Below are 25855 nucleotides of genomic sequence, written 5' to 3'. Positions count from 1 at the left end.
AACCCCTAGGCATTAATGAAAGTGTCCATTGCTCCAATATTAAAATTAAGGGTAGTGAAACTGTAAATTTAAGACTCTGGGATTCTTTATTTGATGTTTTGCAACTATTTCATTTTGTCAGTTATCTTCTTTTCTGTGTTTTTTATTATGTATATATTTTTTTATATTTTAATAGATGAATATATATTTTTTTACTTTGCCCAACTCTGTAACTTTCAGTTCATTCAAATAATTGTATATAGTATTTATTTAGAATTATACAATTCCTCCCCTAAAATGTGCACGCTGATTGGCCAGCCCAACCAGCGTGCTCGTAAATCCTCAATATACTAATGGAAAAGGTCCGTCGCCCGGACTTTTTCCGTTAGTATAACGCTGTCGCTATGTTAAGAGTTTAACATAGATTAGGTTTAAAAGCAACGGAGATCTCCGCTGCTTTTTAAAGCTGTCTCGCTATGTTAAACTCCACATAGCGACAGGGGTAAAACGGAGATCTTGCGATCTCCGCTGCTTTTTAAAGTTGTCTCGCTATATTAAATGGGTTTAATATATGACGCTTTAAAATAAGCAACGGAGATATCCGCTGTTTATTTTAAAATGTCTCGCTATGTTAAACCCATTTAACATAGCGAGACAGTAAAAAGCAAAGGAGATCTTGCGATCTCCGTTGCTTTTTTTCTTTTTAAACTAACGGAGATCGCAAGATCTCCGTTGCTTTTTACTGTTTCGCTATGTTAAATGGGTTTAACATAGCGACAGCTTACAATAAGCAACGGAGATCTCCGTTGCTTATTTTAAAGCTGTCTTGCTATGTTAAACCCATTTAACATAGCGAAACAGTGCTTTTGCCCACAGCTCTGATGTACTGCATAGGCATGCGCAGTACATCAGAACTGCCGCAGAATACCAGACAGCTGCAGAAGGGCAGTAAAGAGGCATTATACAATGCCATTATTTAAGAAAAGTAATTATTTCTATTCTTAAATAATGTCATTAGATAACAATAACCACGCCTGGTGTGTAATGCTGATTTACCCACGGTTGGTTTTGTTTGGTCCCTCGGGACCAAGCCACGCCAACTGTGGGTAAATCCAGCATTACCCACACCCAGGCGTGGGTTATTGCTATAATATTTAACAGTACACCACTACTATTGCCATTAGTATTAATTGTATTCCATTAGTACTGTTATGTTTTTCGGTTCAGAGATTTTATTTTTGCTGTTCTACATATAACCTTTAAGAAAAGTAGTGTTATTCTACTAGTTTTTTCTTGATGCAGTGATTGCTTCAATTATTTTTCTTAATAGGGTTTTATTAATTTCACTCGTTTATTCTGTATTTCTTTTTAAATGTGTGTTTTTTCAGAAACTGTTCTTTTTTCGATTTGAGATTATATATATATATATATATATATATATATATATATATATATATATATATATATATATATATATATATATATATATATATATATATATATATATAAATGTTCTTTATAAAAGGAGAAAAAAGCTATTTTTCTAATGCAGTGATGATGATTTTTTTTAAAAATGCTATTAATTTATTCACTTCATTTGTATACTTAACTGCTTATAAAATCAGTAAAAATAGAACTATACATAACGGTAAGTTAAACTTAACTAAACAGGAGAGGAGTTTACTAGATGGTTTAATGAAATCCGGTAAGTGGGGTGGTGGTTACATATGACACGATTAATTATGTAGTTAAGGTGCTTAATATATACTGCAGGATGTGTTTGCTTTTGAAATTAGTTCCATCAATCTGTTGAATATAGTGTCATGAGTTAATGACTGTTTTTGTAATGATTCCATGAACAGACTACTTTTTATAACAACAATTTTGTTGGGTATTTGTAACTAGTTCTGATGAAGTCTTGTTCTGTAGACGAAAATGTTGATTTGTAAACTCATGGTGTTAAATGCATTGTTTTTCAACTCTTTGGAGATCAGTAAGTAATTTATTCTCTACTTTACTCCTCAGACTTTCCAGCACACTTTTATTTTGTTTATTTTGGGAGCGTATATGGCTTCAACAAGTTGGGTTTTGAGTGGTTGAGCATTTACGAGCTGTCTCTTTCTAATGGGGTCATATAGTGGAGATAAAAAGTGTACAGACCCCTGCTAAAATGCCAGGTTGTTGTGATGTCTAAAAAATGTGACCACAGTAAATAATTTCAAAACTTTTCCCTCCTTTAATATGACCTATAACCTATACAATTCAATTGAAAAACCTGTTGGGGGAAAAATATAAAAAAAGTACAATAAGCTGGTTGCATAAGTGTGCACACCCTTAAACTAATACTTTGATGAAGCACCTTTTGATTTAATTACAGCATTCCGTCGTCTTGGGCTGGAGTCTTGTCAGCATGGCACATCTTGACTTGGCAATATTTGCCCACTCTTTCTTGCAAAAGCGCTTCAAATCTGTCAGATTGTGAGGGCATCTCTTGTGCACAGCCCTCTTCAGGTCATTTCATAGATTTTCTATTGGATTTAGGTCTGGGCTCTGGCTGGACCATTCCAAAACTTTAATTTTCTTCTGGTGAGGCCATTCTTTTGTTGATTTGGATGTATGCTTGAGGTCATTGTCATGTTGAAAGGTGAAATTCCTCTTCATCTTCATCTTCAGCTTTCTAGCAGATGCCTGAAGGTTTTGGGTCAAAAGTGACTGGTATTTGGAAATGTTCATAATTCCCTCCACCTTGACTGAAGCCCCAGTTCCAGCTGAAGAAAAACAACTCTAAAGCACTGCCACCACTATGCTTCACCATGGGGATGGTGTTCTTTTGGTGATGCGAAATGTTGTTTTAGCAGCAAACGTACCTTTTGGAATTGTGGCCAAACAGTTCAGCCTTGGTCTCATCAGACCATAACACATTTTCACACATGCTTTGGGAGACTTTATGTATTGTTTTGCAAATTTTAGCCGAGCCTTTGTTTTTCTGTGTAAGAAAATGCTTCCATCTTGCAACCCTACCCCATAGTTCAGACTTAATGGAGAATACAGGAGATTGCTGTCACATGTAGTATACAACCAGTCCTTGCCAGAAATTCCTGAAACTCCTTCAGTGTTGCTGTAGGTCTCTTGGCAGCCTCCCTGACCAGTTTTCATCTTGTCTTTTTTATCAATTTTGGCGGGACGTCCAGTTCTTTGCAACATCACTGTTGTCCCATATTTTCTCCACTTTCTAATGACTGTCTTCACTGTGTGCCATGGTATATCCAATGCTGTGGAAATTTTTTTGTACCCTTCTCTTGACCGATACCTTTCAACAATGAGATTCCTTTGCTTGTAAGCTCTCTGCAAACCATGGCTTTTGCTGTAGCAGACAACTGAGTAAATGTCAGAAAAATTGTACTAGGGCAGCTGAACTTTATTTGGGGTTAATCAGTCTCTCTAATTGATGGCAGGTGTGTACCCAAGAAGACTGAATGCTGTAATTAAATCAAAAGGTGCTTCAACAAAGTATTAGTTTAAGGGTGTGCACACTTAGTTTAAGGGTGTGCACACTTATGCCACCAGCTTATTGTACATTTTTTATAATTTTTTCCCGTTTGTTTTTCAATTGCATTGTACGGGTTATAGGTCACATTAAAGGTGGGAAAAGGTTTAAAATGATTTATTGTGGTCTCACAAAAAATATCACAAAAACCTGGCATTTTAACAGAGGTGTGTACACTTTTTGTATCCACTGTTGGCGGCAGACTGGGGTAAATTTACAACTCCTCATTCACTGATCCCAGTTGTGCAAGAGTAAATGCAGGGATGGGAAGCTTGTTCCAGAGAAGAGTCAGTCTCTGAGATGCAAACCTGGCCATCCAACTTGTGTTAGTGTTACTTGTATTGCATATGAGGTGTGCATCCCTACATGGGTGTTTCTGTTGCTGCTTGTGTTCTGGATTTGCAGCAGGGCTCAATTCGAGGTTTTTTTTAGGCCAAAATAAGGATAAGGTTTTGAGGTGGTCTGTGTAGAATGTGCTGTCAACACCATGATTTCTTTTTGTAAGGAACCTGTGTGGCCATTGCATTTGCCTGGTCAGGTTCATACTAGAATGGGCATTTTATTTATTTACTGGTCTAATGATGGTAGAGTACAATGGAACAATGAAATCTTTGCGCCTGGATGCCATACCCTACCTTATAATGTTGTGCAACTGAGAATGATTTAAACACATGATGGTGAAAAGCCGAGTCACTCTCTACGTGTGCTCCAAAATCACTGATCAACTCTTAGGAGTGTATTATTGATGCAGTAATTTCCGGGTGTATATTACATGAATGAACAATCAAAATGTCGAGTACAAGATACTCGACATAATTTGATCGACCGTTCATGTAATCGGAACCTCCAAATGTTGAAATTTGGAGTTCCGAAATGTTTTGGTCAGCCTTGAGTGTAACGTGTGACGTAAACACGCTACACTGTCAGGAATGGCTTTGTAAGAGGCTGCTTTATTTAATATACCAACTCCGAGATTGCTGTATATTGGGGAGAGGGCAATTTCCCGGTAATCTCTTGCATGATTACTGGAAAATTGCCCTTTCCCCAATGTACAGCAATCTTGGAGTTGGTATATTTAGTTGGGGGGGGGGGCAAAGCCCCCTACTTCATTTTAAAAGTATGTGTGTTTGTGTAGGTGTTTGAGTGATGAGTGTGTAGGGGTTTGTATGAATTTGGTTTTGTGTGTGTGTGTGTGTGTGTGTGTGTGTGTGTGTGTGTGTGTGTGTGTGTGTGTGTGTGTGTGTGTTGTATGTTTGGAGTGGGACAAACAAAATCTTTCGATTTATGTTTTTTTTTTCAGTGTTTTGGGGTTTCGATGACATGATCGAGCGATCAAAGTATGTTGTACATGTTGTACTCGACGTTTTGATCACTCGTTCATGTAATATAGACTCTAATTTCCAGGGGTGGTTGTCTTTTCAAAATATACTACTATGCATTTTTTGACATTGAGTTTTAGAATATGACAGGCCTTCTTGTAGGATGTTGTGTCTTTGGGAGATTGTATGAGTATGCCTAGTTTGTAGTTGTCTGTTAACTTGGCAGTTAGAGGCCTTTGATATTGGCTTGGACTTCAGAAAAGTAGATGCCAAAAAGGAACTGCCCCAGCAGGAGTGACTGGCTTTTTTATGGAGGTAGATTCACCTATTCTGACTTCTTGTCTCCTATCAGTGTGCCAGCTGGCTGAAAAGTGGGTGACTCAGGGGTTTGTACCTAATTTCATGAGCTTGTTTATAGTGCCTGAGTGAGGTATTATGTCTGCTTTAGCCAGCTCAAGGTAAATGGTTTTCACTCATCCATTGCTTTGTTGACCTCAAAATCCATTAAGTGTCTGCCCTTGATGAAAACAAACTGTCTTGAAGGTTTCCTTTGTCATTATTTATCATGTCCATGACTATTCTTTCAATGGCCTTACATATGAGAAAATGTGAATTAACCCATAAGCTTAACTACTTTTGTTTTGCTAAATAATTCTAAATTCTTTTGTAACCAGCCAACACATTTGGTATGTTTTGTACCCTGTCTGAGCCTGAAAATATTCTAGCAGGACCAGAAGTCTATGCTTGTTAACAAAGATATACAAGTAACTGCTTAAGTCTGAGCTTTGTAGTACAAGAAACGGAAGGTGTTTTATGTCCTATCCCCATGGTACTGGATGTGTGATTTCCAGGTGGTTCTTTAAAAAAAAAATGCAGTTCACGGGGGAACATGACTGTTTTTAGGTATGACTTGAGGCATATGATCACATTTTCCAGTCACTCAGCTCAGAGTCCCTTATGCAGTCTCTTTCACTGACTTTATTCTGTTGACTTCTCTTAGTCTGTTTTATAGTCATTGGCAAGTATTAAAATGGCCATTTGGTGATTCTTCTTTTTTTTACTTAAAATATTAAAAAAAAAAAAGTACATATTAAATTCATCATTGTGATCTTTTTAAATTAAGGTTTGGCAGTTATTTAAGACGGGCATGTTTGAGCCATGCAGCTGCAGAAATCCAGCGCTTAAACAGTAATAAGTTGTTTGAGCTTGTTTTGCACAGGATGCACAGTACTGCAGAGGTAGAATTAAAAGCAGAAAGTGCCAACTTATTCTCCTGCTTATGGAATAATTGCATCATTTATACTGCATCTTGAAAGCTGTGATGTTATAACGCAGAAAACTTGTTTTGCAGCCATTTCCAAGGTGCTGGTTTTTTTTTTTTTTTTTTTGGGGGGGGGGGGGGGGTTCAGCCCTTATCAGATGTTGCAAGTCATGACCCTTCCGTGTAATGGCAGAGATATTGAATGTTTCTTCAGTACAGTTGAAAACTGCTTGGTATTCCACAAAGTATTTACTTTCTCGTAAGATCAGTGTGCCCAGTCCTTGGGATCTTAACATTTTAGCACAGATATCCAGGTCTTTGAGCTGCTTATTAGCTTCACCGTGTAACCCGGTTTGATTCCTTCAGCTACCTCTTGCTGTCAAGTCACCCCTGAAGAGAGGTACTTTTGTCTAGTGGCTAGTTTTCTCTAAGGCTGTGATATTTTAACTAAATAAGAGTTCCTTGCTGTCCTAGACTGTTGGACTTTGTGAGCATCCTTATTATTAGGTTCATAGGTTCATAGGTTTATACTAGGCTATCTGCCCTAAGGCATTTATAAGCCTAGCCCAAATTATTGTGGCTTACGCCACCCCTTATATGAAAAAATACTGTGCCCATTAGTTTGTTGTGCCTCTGTCCAGCAGTGACCCAGAGATGATTCCCGGGGTAAACCTACGATCTCCCATCCACAGGTCTAGATTTCTCTTGAACAGAGTCAGCGAGGTGCTCTGCCTCACATGGACCGGGATTTTATTCCACAGCATAGGGAGTCTCTGAGTGATAAATCTATCCCTCCAGCACGTCCTATTTATATCCGTGCTAAGGTTTAAGTCGCTTGCTCTAGTGGTTTTGGTGGATTTGGATTTTTGAGGTGGAGCATGTCCATTAATTCCGGGTTGGACATGGCCTTGTATGTCAGGCACATGTCACCTCTGAGCAGACGGTATGCGACTGAATAGAGCTGGAGTTTCTTCAATCTGGCAGCATATGACAGATTTTGGAGTCCCTTTATCCTTTTGGTGAGGAACTTTTGGGGTCTCTCCAATTGCTGCAGATGTCGGGTGAGATACATCCCGAATGGGGCATTGTACTCGATCATTGGTCTGATAAGTGAAGAGTACAGGGGAACAATGACCTCACTAGATCTGGATGTGAATCCCTTCATGATCAGGTGGGCAATGTAGAAGGTCTTTCTAACCACTTTAGCAATGTGAGTGTCAAAAGAAAGGCCACTGTCAACCTGGGTCCCCAGGTCCCTGATAACCTCTTCTGTGCTTAGTGGATTGCCACCTATATGGTAGCCTGGGGTTACCTTGTTTTTCCCGAAGGGTATGACTATACATTTTTTGGCGTTTAACTTCAGGCCATGGCTCTGGCACCAGCTATCTGTTTCCGTGAGTCCCTTCTGAAGGATATCCGTGTCCGATGCACTTTCCACTATGGCGCCCAGTTTGCAGTCATCTGCAAACTTTGTCAGCCAAAGTCCTCCCATGTTGGCCTGTACTTCTGAGAAGTAGATGCCAAACAATAGGGGCCAAGGACCGAGCCCTGTGGGACACCACTTGTGACCGCTTGGAGTCTGACACAGCGCCAGCAACTCTAACCCTGTGGGTTCTGTCCTTAAGCCAGTTTGCAACCCATCTTGTGACATATGGGTTTACATTTAAGCTGGTAAGTTTTTCTACAATACCCGAGTGGGGTATTGTGTCGAAAGCCTTTGCAAGGTCAAGGTAGGCTGTATGGACTGCCTTTCCTCATCAATGGCCTTGGTGACTATTTCAAGAAGTCGACCAAGTTCAAAAGGCATGATCTTCCCTGACAAAGCCAAACTGGGTCGGGTCCAATGTCTGCAAGTCCCCTATATCTTTGTTTATGAGCTCCATTATGATCCTCTCCATAGCTTTGCAGACTAGACTTGTTAAGCTTATGGGGCGGTAATTACCAGGGTCCGTGAGAGGCCACCTTTGTGGAGTGGGACCACAGTTGCCGTCACGCCACTCCTTGGGCACGTATCCTGTGGTAAGGCTGAGATTAAACAGCTGCCTTATGTGCGGGTTTAATTCCTCATTTAGCTCGTGTAGCACACAGCCGGGGACACCATCCGGTCCCATTGATGCTGTGTTTTTAGCTTTAGAGAGAGCAGCTTTCACCTGCGCATTTGAGATGTCCGGGAGGCTACACTCGGCTGGGATAGTTATCTCTCCTTTAGGGGAGAGGGGGTGAAGTTTGCACTGAACCTGTCTGCCAGTATGTTGGCAATGTCTGTGGGTTCAGTGATTTTTGTATCATTTTGGACTAATTCTGAGCATATTACAAAAGTGCTGCATGGTTTTGACCTTCCTTTCCTATGATGAACAGGTTGAGTGTACATTCTCTGAATATGAGCATTAGGTGTTTATTATGAATCTAGTCTGCTACCTGTCAAGAGGTTATTTGGGTCCTGATATAGTTAATACTGACATTGAGTGGCCAACCCTTTACAGTCTTGTCTGCACAAAGCCTTCCAATTAAAAAGTATATGAAGGCAGTTTATTCGGATGAAAAGTTCCTTGTTATGCTGACGGCTTACATAATCCCAGCCTTGGCAATTTCGCTAAAATTTACATTTGTGTGTAAGTATGTGGTTCAGTGGTGGTTCTGCAGCAGCATTTTTATGCTAATAATGGGGAGGCACTGGCTTTTTTCCAGTTTGTTGATCAGGTAAGCCCACTCCATTAAGCTCATGGATTTTTTTTTCTTGGGTGATTGGTGAACCTTTTCTGGTTAAATTAGTTATTCAGAACTACACAGTATGCAAATGGAGTGCTAGTAAATTTAACCTAGGATTACAAATTATAATTTCAGCTAGAAATTAAATCTTTTTATACTGTTTGTTTCATTTGAGGATGCTTTGTTTTAGGCAGAAGCTGTGTCACATCTAATCTGTTCAGCCATCTATAACTTTTTCAGTTCTTCTTTTGGCTTTTCCCGGTTAGGGGTCACCACAGCGGATCACCTGTTCGCTCATGATTGGCAGTGGAGTTTTGCAATGTCTAGTTGCCAGCCCGGCGCCCAACCTTCCACAGAAGGCGCACACACTCGCACCTAGGGCCAATTTAGAGTATCCAATCCACCTACAGTATGTCTCTGGGATGTGGGAGGAAACCCACGTGACCACAGAGAGGACATGCAGACTCTGCACAGAAGGCAACCCAGCCGAGGATCGAACCGGAGAACCTCTTGCTGTGAGGCGGCAATGCTAACCGCTGCACCACCGTGGCTGCCCTAGTGCAGAAATATAATAATTAGTAAATATTTTAATAAAGCTTATTTTACAACTAGTAGTGTTAGCATGAATTGCAGTAGGCATAAATATTTATTCACTCTTTGAAATAACATGATAATGTTTGCAGCGTTCAAAGCAGCATTAACAGCTGTTTTCTTAGTATTTCAACATAATCTTCTTTCTGAGCTCCTTCCAAAGTAGTGTAAAATTATTTTATCATACCTTATTGAGCTTCCTAGAAGCCCAAGCAGACATGAAGTACTATATCATATGTATAGAATAAACAATTAAGATATGTCAGTCCCCAGGGAAGCTTTTTTATGAAAAGAGAGGACCAGGAAATGAGTCTCGAGGGACATCAATGTTGAAAATGGTGTTAACAGCTTTTCTGCTATTGAAAACAAGTATGACTGTTCTGTTTAAATAATCAGAAAACCAGGACAGACTAGCATGGTAAAGCCACCTTGCTGTAGATTTTGAAGTATTATATGGCTGACTGTTTCAAATGCTGTTTTTAAGTCAATAAAGGCTTCCACATTAACTGTCATTATATATTTTTTTACTGTAATTTGTGTTAGCTAGCCCTAAAGCCATGTTGCATATCCTAAAAGCATATTATATTTTTGCAGGTAGGCTACGATTTTGCTATGCGTTTGATTTTTAGCTATAGGTTCAGTAGTCCGTGGCAGATACTGGAGTTGAGAGCTTAGGAATTGAGTATCTCCTTTTCTCATTATGGTCTGCCTGCTTTGCCCTCAAAACCTTTACCCAACAGTTATGATCTCCTCCTATTTTATGATACCCTACTTCTTTTTTGTAGCAAATCTCTACATCATATTTTGTACGTATAATGAATAACAGTACAGCAGTTGGGGAAGTTGAGTCTCTGTAAAGCATTTGTCTTTGCCCTCTGGCTCCTTATTTACTGTGCATGCATTCACTGCCCCAAGAGGTCACCTCATGCATATTCACAGTTTCAGGCCTATGTGTTCCATCAAATTAGAATAAGGTAGCCACTTCACTGGCATGGGAAGTGGGGAAGAGTCTGTCTGTGACTTCACTGACTCAGACTCAAGACAGACCCCAGGATAGCCCATTCTGGTGATGTAGAGGAGGTAAAGCCCTGACCATGGTCCAGCAAACCTGGGTTCAGTTAGCGGCTCTGGAGACTGAAGGAGTAGCAGGGAAGGGATGAATGTGCCTATCCTAGGGGAAAGGGCATTCACTGATAACACTACCTAAGGAGACATGGTCCAAAGAGGAGAGTTGCCCTCGGCAGTAATAGAGCATCATGGGGGTTTGGGGAAATGTAATGAGCAGGTCATGAACAAAAATCCCCTCCAGATGGAAATACAGATGAGCTGAGCCTGGAGGACACCTTAAATATCCAAAACTAACCCCAGAAAAATTGAAGTCTGGGGTGTTGGATAGTAGCTGAATGACCCAGTGTGGACATTGGGTATTGGGGGCCAGACCAGTAACAATGAGGTTGGGGAAAAAGAAAAGGGGAGAACCAGTTGGCCAGACAATTGGTTACAGCTGTTTGTACTGATCACCCACAGGAATGGCCACTAGTTACTGGAAGAGAACAGGGTCTCTAGATGAAAATATCCATCTAGAAAAGGCAGGAGGAAGCTGAAAGCGTTAATGTACTTATGTTATCCATGAGAAACCTGACAGAAAATAGAAGCATGTGAATGAATCAGTGATGTGTCTATCAGTTTGATATTGGAGGAATTTGGGCACGGAGGTATGGGTGCTTGTGAGGCAGATGGCAGACACCAAACTCCTCACCGCACTTTACCCTGGGACATACAGCACAGAAGGTGAAAAGGAAGGTAAAATGGGTGGTCAGTGGGAGTGTTCTAGCAGATATAAATGAGGTGCCACTCGAGGCAGAGAAAATGTGACTGCAAAACAAAGTGGAAAAAAAAAACAATATAAAAAGGTACCAGGCAGCAACGGACTGGGTGTGGCACTTGTCATAATCTTCACTGACAAAATGATGCACATAAACAACATAACCAGATGTTTTTAGCTTGCTCAGTCCTCGTTATATCTTGATTCACACCAGCACCAGTGCTGGACACTGCTAATAACACAGCTGACTGCTGTTTGAATGTGGTGGATGAAAGTACCAAAAATATTTTGAGGTCCTGCACTCTGTTACAAACCACTAAACAGTGTGCTCCTTTGTGAACAGTTTTGTGCCTTATCAAATCCTCCACTTCAATAATACACGAGGAAAGCACTAGCAATTCAAATCTATTTGCCCACATTAATGATGCAAAGCTAAAGAAAAGCTTCAAGTACCGAGCTACTGTCAGATGGAATAAATTACTGTTGCATATTCGCTCTGGTCCATCACTTGAAATTATTTAAGACCCCAATAGATAGTTTGTTTCAATGTTTTAACTCTATAGTACTGTAATCTCACCCTCTCTTTTGCTTATCCTGGATTTTTTATACATCATATTTTAAGTCGGGATAACTTTTAAGTACAAGCAGTACAATTTTACCTTTGGCATCATTCTGTGTGGTACAAATGCAGAGTACAGTGGGCAGCTTTGTGGTAACTTTAGTTTAACTTTATGTAAAGGAAGGTCAGATTTACAGACAAAATGTTGAATTTAATACATATAACCGGAGTAATTTCAAAATCTTTGTACTTTTCTTACATTGCATGGAAGTTCACAATAAACAAGCTTGTGTATTTTAGCTACTTTCTTTTAGGTAGTATTCCAGATAGCCAGGTATTTATTTTAAATCAGTGGTGTAAGCAGTGAGCGTTCCTTTCCTTCAAATCTTAGGGAAATTTTTCACTTGTATTAACTGTCTTCTTTTTATATAGTGTGTTTAATGCAAGGTTTTTTTTTTCAGTTTTTTTCATTTACTGTATAGTAGTTTATTGCCGGGAAAGTAAAGGAGCCATGGAACAGCACTGGGCTGTACTGTTTCTTAAGAGTGTCCAGAACTGAGAGTCTTTTGATGCACTTTATTGAAGAATCAGTTTGGCAAGGTAATGTATGGTGGAATGTGCCATTAGATTAGAAGATTTCTCAAGTGTTCTTACGCTATCGCCAAAATAAATGAAACCTTTCTAGGGTACTTTGACTATGGAATTGTTATATTAAGTCGAGCTATGTTGGTCACACAAACTGCTCCTTCCATTGGCAATATTTTTTTAATTAGATGCTTCGGCATGCATTTTGCACGTTAAATCCCAATTTTATTTTATTATTTCATGCCTTTTACATTCAAGTTTGCCAAGTATGTCTTGGACTTGATTCAGCCTGCAGGACTGTACTTTTGAAACTTTGCAGTAAGGAATATCTAGTTGGAGGTCAGATGTGCGAGAGACTGAGGAGAAAAACGTTCTTCATGGCAGGGAGACAAGAAATTGGGGAATGTTAGCACTGCTGTTAATGGCTGCAAGTACATAGGTAAATTGTTTGGAAGACAGTTATTCAAATTGATGATTATATTTACTTGGGCGTTGATATCATTTATTCCAGCTGTGCTTTTTATAAATGAATCTCTGCTTGATTTTCGACTTAAAGGTTATTGAAAGAACAAAACCAGTTATGAAGTTGTCTTGATGAACAAGATTTCATTAAGTTAAACACTAATGCCTATTTAATAGTTCTGGTATGTGTTACTGTAAGAGCAGGAACATTAGCACACTGTCACAATCATCTCATTCCTTTTGTCCATTTCTGAGTCTTCCTGTGGATGACTAGTATCCACAAAGTTGCCTGTATAGTAGTGTTATACTCAATGCAGTTTGTTTGTTGTATATCTGCCACATTTATCTGACACCATGTTCAGCAATGAGTAAACGTTTATTATTTCTGTACTACACATTTCTTAAAGTTAAGGTCCTAGCCTCACATAGTGGCCTATCATGATTTTTTTTTTAAATGCAACTCCAGCTTGAGTGTTCTGTTCTTAGATATTTATTGCCATTTTGGCAAATGGGTTGTCACATTAGAACACGTGAACATCTTTTATTTGATGAGAGGGATACTGGATAGTACAGATAAAGCTACACGTGGAAGCAGAAGTGCTCTGGAGCAGTTTTACAGTTTAAAAAAAAAAAAAAAAGAGCAGCTGCTTACATTTTGAAGGGAGATAACTGTGTACATGGTTAGGATTCATGACTAGGAGTTTGTGGCATAGAGGATAGTGGGTTTGGATCTGTGAGGTGCAAGCTTCTGAAAGGTCGTATAGTGGAAGATTCATATGTCACCTTTCACTGTGTAAGTGATTACGCAGTTCGGTAGCATATGGATCGGTCAAGCCAAGTGTCCAGGTGTGAGACGTATTTGCAGACTAAGGTTAATGTATGTTGAGTGGTCAAAGGGACCACCAGCATGCAAGTTGTGATAACTAGGTGGAGACAGAGAGAAGTTAGATTACTGCTGGGTTTTTGTGGGCGATTATGTGGTTGCACCAGCTGATTTACTATAATAGGAGTTGCATTTCTTATTCGCATGGTCCTGAGGGAGTGCCACAACCTCAGTTCATTGCCAAGTAAGAGTGCTGGCTGGTGGGGTACACTGATCTCCATCAGTTGGGGAAAACAGGAGCACTGAGTACAAGGCTTGGGTATCTGATTGATTTATTGGCAGGTCCGAGTGGTGGTATGGGAATTAAGAGCTTTGAGCATTATTGGGTTGTATAGTATGACTTTGTCACTGCATGTGTGTAGTTTAGAGGTCTAGCTTTAGCTTTGTGCAGTGGCAGGCTGGTGGGGAAAAGGAGTTCTTCCTTGGTAGTGGACAGGTTTTGCGTCAGAATTTCCTGCACTGCTGTGCCGGACCCTCTGTCATTGATGGGCACATTCAAAAATTTTAAACTTTTCAACCACATGTAGGGGAGATTCATGAAACGTGATTCTTCACATTAATTAATGCACAAGATCCTTATAAGAGGTTCAGGAATCCCAGCCAAAGTCCCCAATCACTGTGCACTATAAAAATGCATTGATCGTGTAGTAGCCAGAGTTTGCAAATTTTATGCAGAAGAGCTTAAAGGAAAACTCCACCTTAGAACTCAAACGTGTGTTTTTTTTTTTTTTTTTCTTCATATCTTTTTCTGAAGTAGTTTAATGTCTCAAAATCACTCAACGTGCTTATTTTTACAATTTTAATGCATTTCCCCTCAAAATGGCAGATGATGGGACCTGCCTCGGTAATGTGATATTTCTTGCTTGCTTTTATTTCTTCCCAGAATACATTTCAAGTCCTTTTTATTTGAGGTATGCTAGACATAAGGAAGTGGTGATGTTTTCTCGTGCCATTAATATAGAATGGCAGGACTGTGAAGCGTTTTCATCTAACACACCTTCTGTAACAGAGCTACTTCTAGGTTTCCCTGAATGAGCATCATTTATGTGTCTGCCAGAGTTTGTTCTGTGCTATAAATAACTGTTAGCTACTTTCAGCAAATGAAAGTAGGTAAATAGCAGGCTTTTGTAAAAGGATTATTTTATAGTTCTAAAAGAACTGACCGACCTTTCCCCACACTCTCATGCTGAGGTGTGAAAACTCTCTCAGTAAATGATCCTTGCTGTATATTTACATGTGGCAAATAGTAAGACTCTAAACTAAGTATGTCTGCTACTTCCCAATGCCTTCAGAGGGAAGTTTTTTCTCTGTCTCATGAATGATGCAGAATTAAAATGTGCTTTATTAGTTCCTTAATTATTTCTGTCATGTTCATCCCCCTTTTTTCTGTTTCATATTTATTTGTACTTTGACAACCAGGAAAGTAAATTGGTCCCGGGACCCTTTTCAGCTACAACTCTGGCTACACTGGCAAAGATAATAATAATTATTAAATGCAATTAGCACTACAATGAAAAAAATACTGACATAAAAACATTGACAAAGATTGCATGTGCAGTGTTGAACAAGTAAAACATTAATCAACATTTATTAGAATGTGTACACTGGTAATGCTTAACTTCTACTGTATTAAGTTTATTATAACAAATTGTAGGCACCCATCTTGCACACGTGTGATATGTGTGTGTGTCTAGTTTTTTATATATATATATATATATATATATATATATATATATATATATATATATATATATATATATATATATATAAGATGTGCGTATATAAGGTGTGTGTACAAAAACATATGAATGTGTGTGTAGTACAGAACTAGATTATATGCCTGTGTACCTCATGTCCATTAAAGAAAAACAGATCAAAATGGAAATCTTGTGTAACTGTGCATGTGTTTACACCTAAACACACAAATATGTATGTACATACCTCTGTGTGCTTGTGTATAAAAATGTATGTAGCATGTAGAATACTGTATGTGTCTGAATGCACTTGTCTGTTTGTGTGTTTAAATACAGTGAAGTACTTCTAGTTTCCATTTCTTAATGTTTTTTAATGGAAGAGCACATAGTAAACGTATGTTAAAGTAAATGGAGGATTAGTCTCCTTGGGAATTCTGTGATTGCACTGAGCTTACAGTCTTCAAACTTGGTCCGTCAGAGGCCTTTGACGTTCGCTCTGACTTCCAAAAAGTAGATACCAAAAAAGGAGCTGCCCCAGCACTTGAGGATTTTGCTAGTGGCTGACCTTTTTGTGGAGGTAGGACACAGGAAGTTAGGACATTGACTTTATCTGTGAGCCAGTTGGCTTATCCTGTGGGCGATGTATATTTTTGTTCCTAGTTTCGTGAGTTTTCTGATGATGCCTAAATGGGGAATAGTGAATAGTGTTAAATGCTTTGGCCAGTTAAAGATAGGTAGTATGTAACTTTTTCCCCTCATCCATACCTTTGGTGAATTTTTTAAAAAAGTTTGCCAGGTTGAGTAGGCACAATCTGCCTTTGAAACCAAGCTGTGTTGGATCCAGTGTTTGAAGGTTTCCTATACCTTTATTTCTAATATCCATGATGATTCTTTCCCTGACTTCACATATGATACTAGTCAGACTTATGAGTCTTTAGCTACCTGGGTCGGTAGATGGCCACCCTTGGGTAGAGGAGTAACTATTGCAGCCTACTGTTAGAGAGGCACAAATCCAGGTAGGAGGCTAAGGTTGAACATTGATTTTAGAGGACTTGATAGGTCATGTTTCATAATATTCAGGAGGCATAATAGGTCTGTAGGTGCAGTATTTTTTGCCTGAAGATCCCATTGAGGACTTGTTTACTAGTGATAGCTGGGGTTGGGTTATGATCGAAAATATCTCTTGTGGTATTGGGGGATGTGGGGTGCAACAGAAGCTAAAATTATTAGACAGTAGGTTTGTCATGTCCTACGGCTTCATAAAGATGGTTCCATTTACATTTAGTTCATTACATCATCATTAACCCCCATTTTCTGCATGGGATCGGGGTGTCACATCAGCTGTTATTTCTCTTGATTCACTGCCACTCCTACCTTCTTTTGCAGTCATACCTAATTGTCTTAGATGTCTCTCACATAATCCATCTATCTTTTTGCTGGATACTCTTATTTCCACTTGCTCTTAGTGTCTGTCAAAATCTTCTTCACCAGATTGTTTTCTTCTTTCCTTCAAATATGCCCAAACCACAGTAATCAGGTTAATTGATTTTACACCCAGCTTTTGCTCAGTAAGTTATCCTGAGTATCCCAAGCTGAGCAACTGGACACCGGCTGACCAGCAGCTTATTGGCCAGGGGATGCTGGCCTTTATGGCTGGTACACACTGGCCAGTAGGGCACATAGACCCCTACCAGCATTAGCCATCCTGATGTAGGCTGGAGTAGGCAAGGTCCTCAGCCCACTTATCGGCAAATACCCATGCTCATTTTGGAGACTTTAGTCCCAACCAAATCATCTAGAGCCATAGTTTTACACCATCAAATGCCTAGCCCTGACATGGTGCTCAGTCTGTGTCCATGGCTTCCTAGCTAGATGATAATGTGTACCACAGTCTATGTCCAAAAGTGATTGGTCTATACGGCTCTTCACCCAATATGCATCATGTAGAGTCTGTGCTACTGCCCGCAACTCATTTTGGGTGAGACTGAGATGGGAATCCCACAAAAACACAGGGAAAACATGCACACTCCATACAGGTATTGGCAGGGGTCATGATCGAACCTTGGGAGGTGACTTTTCCCCAGTTGTAACATATCATAATATTGCCACAATTCTAAGGGAGCATCCATCTGTTTTCTTAGGCTTGTAACAGCCTGTGACACGCAGTCTACTCCATCATATCTCTCTTCATATAGTCCAGAGTGGTAGGTTTCAGGTCATTTTCACCCATATGTACAATGACAGATTTGTATTGGTACTTGTAGTTCATTGACCTGTGTGTGTGCATGATCTGGCAGATCCTGTTCCATGATAGGCAGCTGGCGGTGACCTTCTTCTTGCTCACCTTAATGAGTGGAGCATCTGTGTTTCTCATTTGGGAATTGCCTATGACTAGAACATTTATTTTTGTGGTGCTTTGCCTTATGGGCTTGCAAGTTGAGACACCATGAGATGAAGGTGTGTGTTATGGTGGATGTGGCATTGGTAGAATGATTGTGGGGCTACTGAGGATATTCAGGATCCCCATTCATTATCACAGCTGCAGTAAACCTTTAGGCTATATGGGTTGTGTCTTGCCCCAAGATGCAACAACTGTCCAGCTTCACAAAAGCTGTGGCTTCCTCCCTCATTTCCAGTCTGACTGCTGTGTATAGAGAATATCTGCAGTCAAGAGTAGAAAACCGTTAGTACTTTCTTGCTGCCTTGTGAAGAAGCAGCTCAGAGGCTTCACTAAAAGCAGCAGACAGCTTTCATCTCTTTTTTTTTTTTTTTTTCTTGCAGAGAAGTCTCCTTTTGGGAACCTTTCCTCGCAGAAAATATACATCTGATGTTGTAAATCTTTGTTCATTAATTACTATTACTATTAGGACCTCGGTTCCGTTCTCACTGATACAGCCGTTTCCAAGTTTGTGCCAGCCAAAAACTCTCAGCTAAGACCTACCCATAATGCCCCTCTCCTAGTTACTCCAGATCGAGTTTGCCCTCCCCTATATAATAAACGTAGTAATAGAAAAAATAGTAGAAGGCTCTGTCTGAGCAAATACCTTAACCAGGACGACCTTACGGCCGTATCGGTACTGAGGCCCTAATAAAAATAGTAATGAATGAACAAAGATCTACAACACAGATGGAACGTTATGGTAAAACATAGCTTCTTTATATTTAATGTGTGTGTATACATACACACATGCACACATCTATATCTATAATCTATATAAAAAGTGCTTTTTATATTATTATGAAAGAACTGTGTCCCTTTAAGAAACCCAGTATTTCTTATTATACCATCAGTTTCCTGTTTTGAGACTGCTATATTTTGCTTTAGCAAAGTTGGGAGCTTATTTTATTTTAAACATGTACTGCTTATGCCTACCCGTGTAGTTTAAAACTAAAACATAGCTAGAAGTGTTTCATTTGAGGCAAGGAGTATGTAGAGTGAAGTAATGCTTATGTACATGCTGTGACAACTGACCTGCCATTATTTGCTGTCGGACGTATTTTATTGTAAAGGGGCTGTGGACAGTTTGTTCATGTGCTGCTTATGTATTATGGTGTTTTGGGGCCTTTTATTTTGTGTGGAAGTGTTCTTTTTGTGAAAACATTTTGATAACTCTAACTCATTCCAGTGATCTCACCCGTTTTTGAATCATTCTTTTTGGTCACAGCATGGATCCTTAGCCTCACTCTTGCTGATTTCACTTCTATGTCTTCACCCAGTTCGGGTTTGTGAAAGGCAGATCATGCCTCCTGAACCTGATAGACTTCTTTGAGGCAGTCACCAAAGCCGTAGATGAGGGTAAGGTGGTTCACACAGCCGATCTTGACCTCGCCAAGGCTGTCAACACCATCCCCCATTCTGGAATTATAGCTAAACTCACTAAACTAGGTATAAATCCCTACGTCACAAGATGGGTTGCCAACTGGCTGACTGATAGAACCCACACTGTGTAAAAGTGGCAGACTCCAAATCTGACCTCAAATCAGTGGCAAGTGGAGTACCACAGGGTTCCATCCTGGGACCTCTCCTGTTTGGTAGCTACTTTTCTGAAGTACAGGCTAACACAGAAGGCCTCTGGCTAATGAAGTTCACAGATGACTGCAAACTAAGAGCCATAGTAAAGTCCCCAAATGATGTGGACATTGTACAGAAGGGCCTCACTGAGACAGATGCCTGGTGTCGAGCCATGGCCTCAAGCTCAATGCCAAAAAGTGCATTGTCATCCCCTTTGATAAAAACACTGTACCCATAAACTACCACATAGGCAGCAATCTACTTAACACCAAAGGCGTGATGAGACCTTGGGACCCAGGTGGACAGTAGTCTCTCCTTCGATAGTCACATCGCCACAGTAGTCAGGAAGACCTTCTTCGTGGCACACTTCATCATAAAAGGGTTCTCATCCAGGAAAAAAGAGGTCATTGTTCCCCTCTACTCGACACTCATTAGACCCATTATAGAGTACAGTGCCCCTTTTGGAATGTACCTCACATGACATCTGCAGCAGCTGGAAAGCCACAGAAGTACCTCCCAAAGAGGATTACTGGCCTCAAACAAATGCCCTACATTGACCGCGTCAAAACTCCACCTTTACTCTCTAGCATATCGCCTACTCAGAGGTGATCTCTGCCTAACATATAAAGATATGTCAAACCCAGAACTGTTGAACATGCTACACCTAAAGAAATCCCAATTTCTCTGAGCTACACCCTCTAGGGACCTAAACCTTGTCACCACAACAGTAAACAGGACTTGCTGAAGTGATGGATTCCTCTCCCAGAGACTTCCCATACTCTGGAACAGGCTACCCATCTATGTCAAGCAAAGTTCTTCATTAGCACTCTTCAAGAAAAATCTTGATGATTGGATGGGAAATAGGAAATACACCCCGGGGATCACTTCTGTGTCTCTGCTAGACAGTGGCACAGGAAAATAACTTTCTTGGGTGACGTAAGCCAGGGAACCTTGTTGGCTAGGCTTACATAGGACCCTGGGCCGATAGCCTAGTACCTACATATGAACCTATAGTTCCTAGAAATAAACCATCTTTACTGGGGTATGGATTTTCACCAGAGATGCTGATGGATATTCCCAGGGAAAGGGACCTCTTGATAGGCAGATTTTCCTTCTCCTGGTCAGTCATAAAAAAATGGCAAAGCAAAAGGTTAATATTCATTTGATGATATGGTGTCGGGAGGAAAATATATTTTCTTTATCCCAAAAAAGTCAGTCCTAGCAAACATTTTTCACAACCTCGGATTGAGGTTAACAAAACATTTCCTTGTGTAACATGCCAGAGGACTCTGACATTGACAAAGATGAGGCTTCTCTTACTGATTCTCAAGCCGAGAACTCAGATGCTGAGGGAAATTTGTCCTCACAACCTCTACTGGAGGAATTCTGTCCTCCTCGTTGTATTACCAGGGTGACTGACTAATCTTTGTGCAAAAAGATGGATGCTCCTTGCTCCCTCAGAATGGAGATATTATGATATGCTGCAACTGATAATGCCTTATTCTATGTTTTTTCCTCCGTAGTGCCGGCCAGGAGGAACTGGATATTGCTGCTTATAACAGCTCTTTATTCAGACACATTATTCTGTTCTCAATGAAGCAGATAAGGTTGTGCAATGTCTCTCAAACTAAAACTTTTTTGTTTAGTCCCTAGTTTAATCCTGCACCTATGGCAGCAGGTAACAGCAGGCATGGATCATCCAGCCCTCCCCCTGCAGACTTCGATGTGAATATTTTGGATGAATTTTATAACAGAATTGTCTCCGCCCCCCCCACTTTAGCATGTAAAAGTCTTGGATGAATTTGATAACAGAATTGTGTTTTTTTTTTTTCCTCCTTCAGCATGTAGAATTCTTAACCATCTTTCTCATAACTGGAAGTATCTGCTTTTTTGTACAGCTAGCTTGAGAAATATTCCTGGCAGTCTTCCACTTGAAGGGGGTGCCTACCTAAATGTTCTGATTTCCTGCATATCTAAAGTAGTTAAACATGCGTCAAATAATGTCCATGATTATGCAGATACTGTATCTTTGATCTCAACCTCTGCTTCTGTTTTGAGGAAGTACTCACACATGTAAACAAATCTTTATTTCTAATTTAGCTTTGGACAAGGTTTTTGGTGCCCATCTACTTCCCAGGACTACCAACAAGTATTTGACAGAGTATAATTTATGGAGTTTGTAAGTTGTGTTATGCCCAGCATCCTTTACAAGTCTCCCTCATAGATTCATAGATTCATAGGTTCATAGATTAGTACTAAGCTAACTGCCCTTGCAAGACATTTTAAGCCTAGCCAATTATCCCTTGTGAGACTCAAACCCTGCACCTTGTGCTTGCAAGGCAAACACCTTAACCATTAGGCCACCCTCATCCCCTTTATTGTCTCTGAAACAGAGTAAGGAATCTCTAACCGTATAGGGAACCAACAGAGATGGAGGGGTTGGTGTGTGTTTCAGGTGTAAACAGTGATATTTTTCTAAATAGAGACAGTTTACCTTTCTAGAATAATTATGCCAGCATTCATCCCCCCCCACTTCTGAGCCAATCTCAAAATCTGTTCCATTAGCTGAATCTGTACATTCCAATTTGTCAACGAATTGTAATGGACAAAGGGTGTTTTGATTTCAAGTTTCCTTGCGTCCCTCAGTACCAAGCATGTTCTTCAGCACTTGATCACCATAGGAGGCGTAGACCACTGCCTTTAATACAAAAGGGCAATGATTTCTGTTCCAGAGTGTTTCTGGTTTCAAAGAAAGTCTTTTTGCGGACCAATTCTAGATCTTTCCTTCCTTAACTGGTTTGCGTAAGTTTTTATTTTCTAGATGTGGACCCGTCAGAGTTTACCCTTCATTTCCACTAGAAAACCTTATGATAACATATCTGTTAATGATGCATTACATTACACTTCTATAGCCAATGGATTTAGGAATCTTTTATTTTCTGCATCACATGAAGAGTTTTCTGTCTTTAACATGGGTTACCTTCTTCCTAACCTTCTTCCCTTAGGATATTTTCCCTGTTACTAGCTGCATCTCTTTGTAGGTTATATTGTATTCAAATTTTTATTTGGGATAACTTTTTTACCTTGGCGGTGTCTGGAGTCTTTAATAGAGTTTCATGTCTTCTGACTAATCTGAGAGTCTAGATAGTATTTCAGAAATCTTCCTTGACCTTGCTATTATGGAAATTTTTCTAGAATGCATTATTTTAGATTCTTTGCATCAAATGACTTTTTAGTTGCAGGAGGAGATGGAGATATCTGGAAATCTTCCTGAGCTTCTCTTTGAAAGTCTCCGAGTCTGGCCAGAGGGTTTCTCAGTTTGTTTTTGTAGGCTTTATGTGATTTAGTATTCTTTTGATCCTCTCATCATATCACATAAGAGGTGGATTATACATAGGACACTTTGACCCAAAGCTAGAACCCTCTGTGTTTTCACATACCAATCTTGGAAAGGGGTGAGTTTGTGTGCACGTGTTTGTGTATTTCTGAAACTGCACTAATGGTGATATATGCAAACAAAGAAATTCAGATCTTCTCTTTTCTCCTCATTGTCCAACTCAATCTGTAAATTCAGACTGTTGAAATTTAGCATTGGGGGGAATTGGGGGGATTTCCATGAGGGTAAAGGTGCGAAGGCTTGTGACGTTCATCATACATAGCAAAGCACATAAATGTTAGACTAGAAAGCACAAGGTTTGTTGCCTGTATGCAGACTGGCTGTGAGAGTTAACTGTTAAGCATTTTTTAATCTCCAAGCAGTTTACATTCTGTCAGAGCAAAATGTAGTGGCAGATGAGCTCCAGGATAGACTCACACTATTGCAAATTATATGATGATGATGACTTCAGGAATCAATCCATTTGTGGGAAGCACCTCTGAGCAGAGCCCGGATCATGGTTAAATCAAGCCCTAGGCAGGGTAATGGACTTTACTGAGAATTTTTTGGATTTCACTTATTTCAAAATTTATTGCATAAACACAGATAGCCATTTATTGTACTAGGTCTGTTTTCATTGCGATACTGTTTTGTTTCAGTAACAGTAAACTTCTCTACATTCATTGAAAATGCATCTGGACAGTGGCAGATTGTGTACCTGGAGTCCCATACTTTCAAATCATAGCCCTCTGTACATTTTAGGATCATGCATAAATGTGAGTTTTAAATTTTGTAGTTTTCACCTTTTTTCAAGTAAGCAGTGAAACAAAATGTGTGACCCATTAATGGCAAAAGTAGCAATTTCAGAACATTTCAGACTTGTAAGGCTAATCAAACTACTGTCACTGTAATCCACCTATATCCATATTCAACAGTTATGGACAGTCTGACTATGCACACATCATCTGATTGTGATAAAAATGTCCACAATAAACTATTCCAGTTTTTCACACAAATGCATATTAGTCCTGCAAAGACAGACTAATGACTTTATAACTTTATCATCTTAATAGAGTCAGTCTTTTTTATCCACAGACATCCCCCAAACCTGACAGTTGTAGCTATATTGTTGACTGTATCCTTCTCGGATGTCTGTGTCAAAAAATTAACAATAATGACCAAAATGATTTATATCAATTTTGTTTCACACAAACTGACAGTAGCCAATGTATTCCAACTTAATACACACACATCAGCACTAGTTATGCCAAGCCAGATTAAAGACTGCTTAAAAATGACCACATAAGAGCATAAAGTATGTTCATCCACAGAGAGCCCCACAACAGCAGTTATATCCACTTTCTTTGTGTACACACTTTATTGTATTATGAAAAAGTTAAATTACATGCATTTTATTTGGAAGAACTTCATGAAATTGTACAGCAATCACTGGCATCATAAAGTAAGATCCAGCCATGTGTAGCACAGTTTATATAGAATAGTTGAACATAAGAAATATTAACCACATGATAATATATGCCAAGACAATATGCCAAATATCTGTAGAAGTAAGTCATTTGAATAATTTCACATTAAAGAGAACTGTTACTAATGCAGAGGTTGCAGTTGGTGAAAAACTTTGCATTTCACTGCTTCATTTACAAGTGCAGTGCCTGTCATCCTTGAAGAATAAATTGTTGATGTTGCATAAAAAATTGGTATGCTGGTAATATTGCTGTTTTGTTTTATTTTCCTTCTATTCCAGAAATGTTCTAACTTAAAGTTTACCAAGGGTAAAGAAGAGGCACAACACTTCAGTTACTTTCAATGCTTTACTTGGATATCAAAATTCATACTATTATACCATACAATACAATAAAAGAAAAAGAAAGAACATCACCAGTTAAACTATGAAACTTCATTCGAGTCTTTCAGTGACTGGGAAATCCCGGAACAGTCAGACCGAAGATTAGTTCATCTGGAAGCATAGGTCCTACGCGATGCATCCATCCGTAGTTGAGATTTCAGTCTGCTGTCTGGAAAAACACTTCTTTTATACAGGCAGGACAGTAATGTAAACAACTGTACATGACTTTAGTCATGCATCCCTTAAGCTGATGTGGCATAGTGACTGGGTGTTGGTCAGACAACCAGACACCATGCACATTTGAAACTTAATACAATATTCTGTTCCCATAACACCCTGACATCTGTTACTGCATAGAAATGTAAGATTGCACACAGCTGTTCCAACTAATTCATAACTGGACTGTTTTCATGACTGGATTCAATGAAGCTATGCTTCAAGCATATCTCTTACCAGACATGTCACATTTGTATCCCATTCGGTCCCTAGATTCATTGAATCCTCTGGTGTATTGATACATTACAGGACAACGTTTGTGCAATCTGCATGCTATGCAACAATTCCAAGTGGTTAATATAATAATCAAACACAAAATAAGAAATATTGGATGACTCAACCAATTAAACAATTGGGTTGCTTTGGGTGAATACCCTGAAAAAATGTCCCACCAATGATTGTATCTGCTTGCGTTTTTTTAATATTTTCTGTAATGCATGTAATGAGAGCGATAATTTATGCTTAGAAAGTGATTTGAAATTCGTCAAATGCACATTCTGTGTCTGTGTTTTCTCACAAATATATGTAGTGTTATACCATGTCAAATGTGTAACATTCTGAAAACATCCCACAAAAGGAATTGTTTTAAGTATTGGAATACTATGATTACTTAGTGGCAACACAGTCCAGAAACAAAGATTAACTGAATGTTGTAACAAACAACTGTGTTAACTGGTGTGGTATTTTTGCTATCAATGTAATTTCCCTGCAGAGTAGGTAACCATAGCTGATAAGCGGGGCCTAAAAGCAGTGGTGGTACTAACATTTGACACGCAATTTCAGGTTTTGTTACATTGTAATGAATAAACTGTCCTGTACACCCCAAATTTTTACATATTGTAAAATGTGGCTGTGTAAACGGCCATTTTCTGGAAGCCATTTCTTAAACGAGGTTCTCCATGTATATTCA

At 39.4% G+C, this 25855-nt stretch overlaps 1 protein-coding gene across 1 annotated transcript in view; it reads left to right on the top strand.

Annotated features, from left to right (window-relative positions):
- Nucleotides 1-25855, top strand: part of LOC122814191 (histone H2A deubiquitinase MYSM1-like) — a gene marked incomplete in the record, with an annotated part of 897734 nt that overhangs the window by 91066 nt on the left and 780813 nt on the right.

Source organism: Protopterus annectens, chromosome 10.part0, assembly GCF_019279795.1.
Source record: "Protopterus annectens isolate FY-2018-M chromosome 10.part0, PAN1.0, whole genome shotgun sequence".
In the NCBI taxonomy this organism is placed as follows: Eukaryota; Metazoa; Chordata; order Ceratodontiformes; family Protopteridae; genus Protopterus; species Protopterus annectens.
This window is presented reverse-complemented; position numbering and strand designations above follow the sequence as displayed.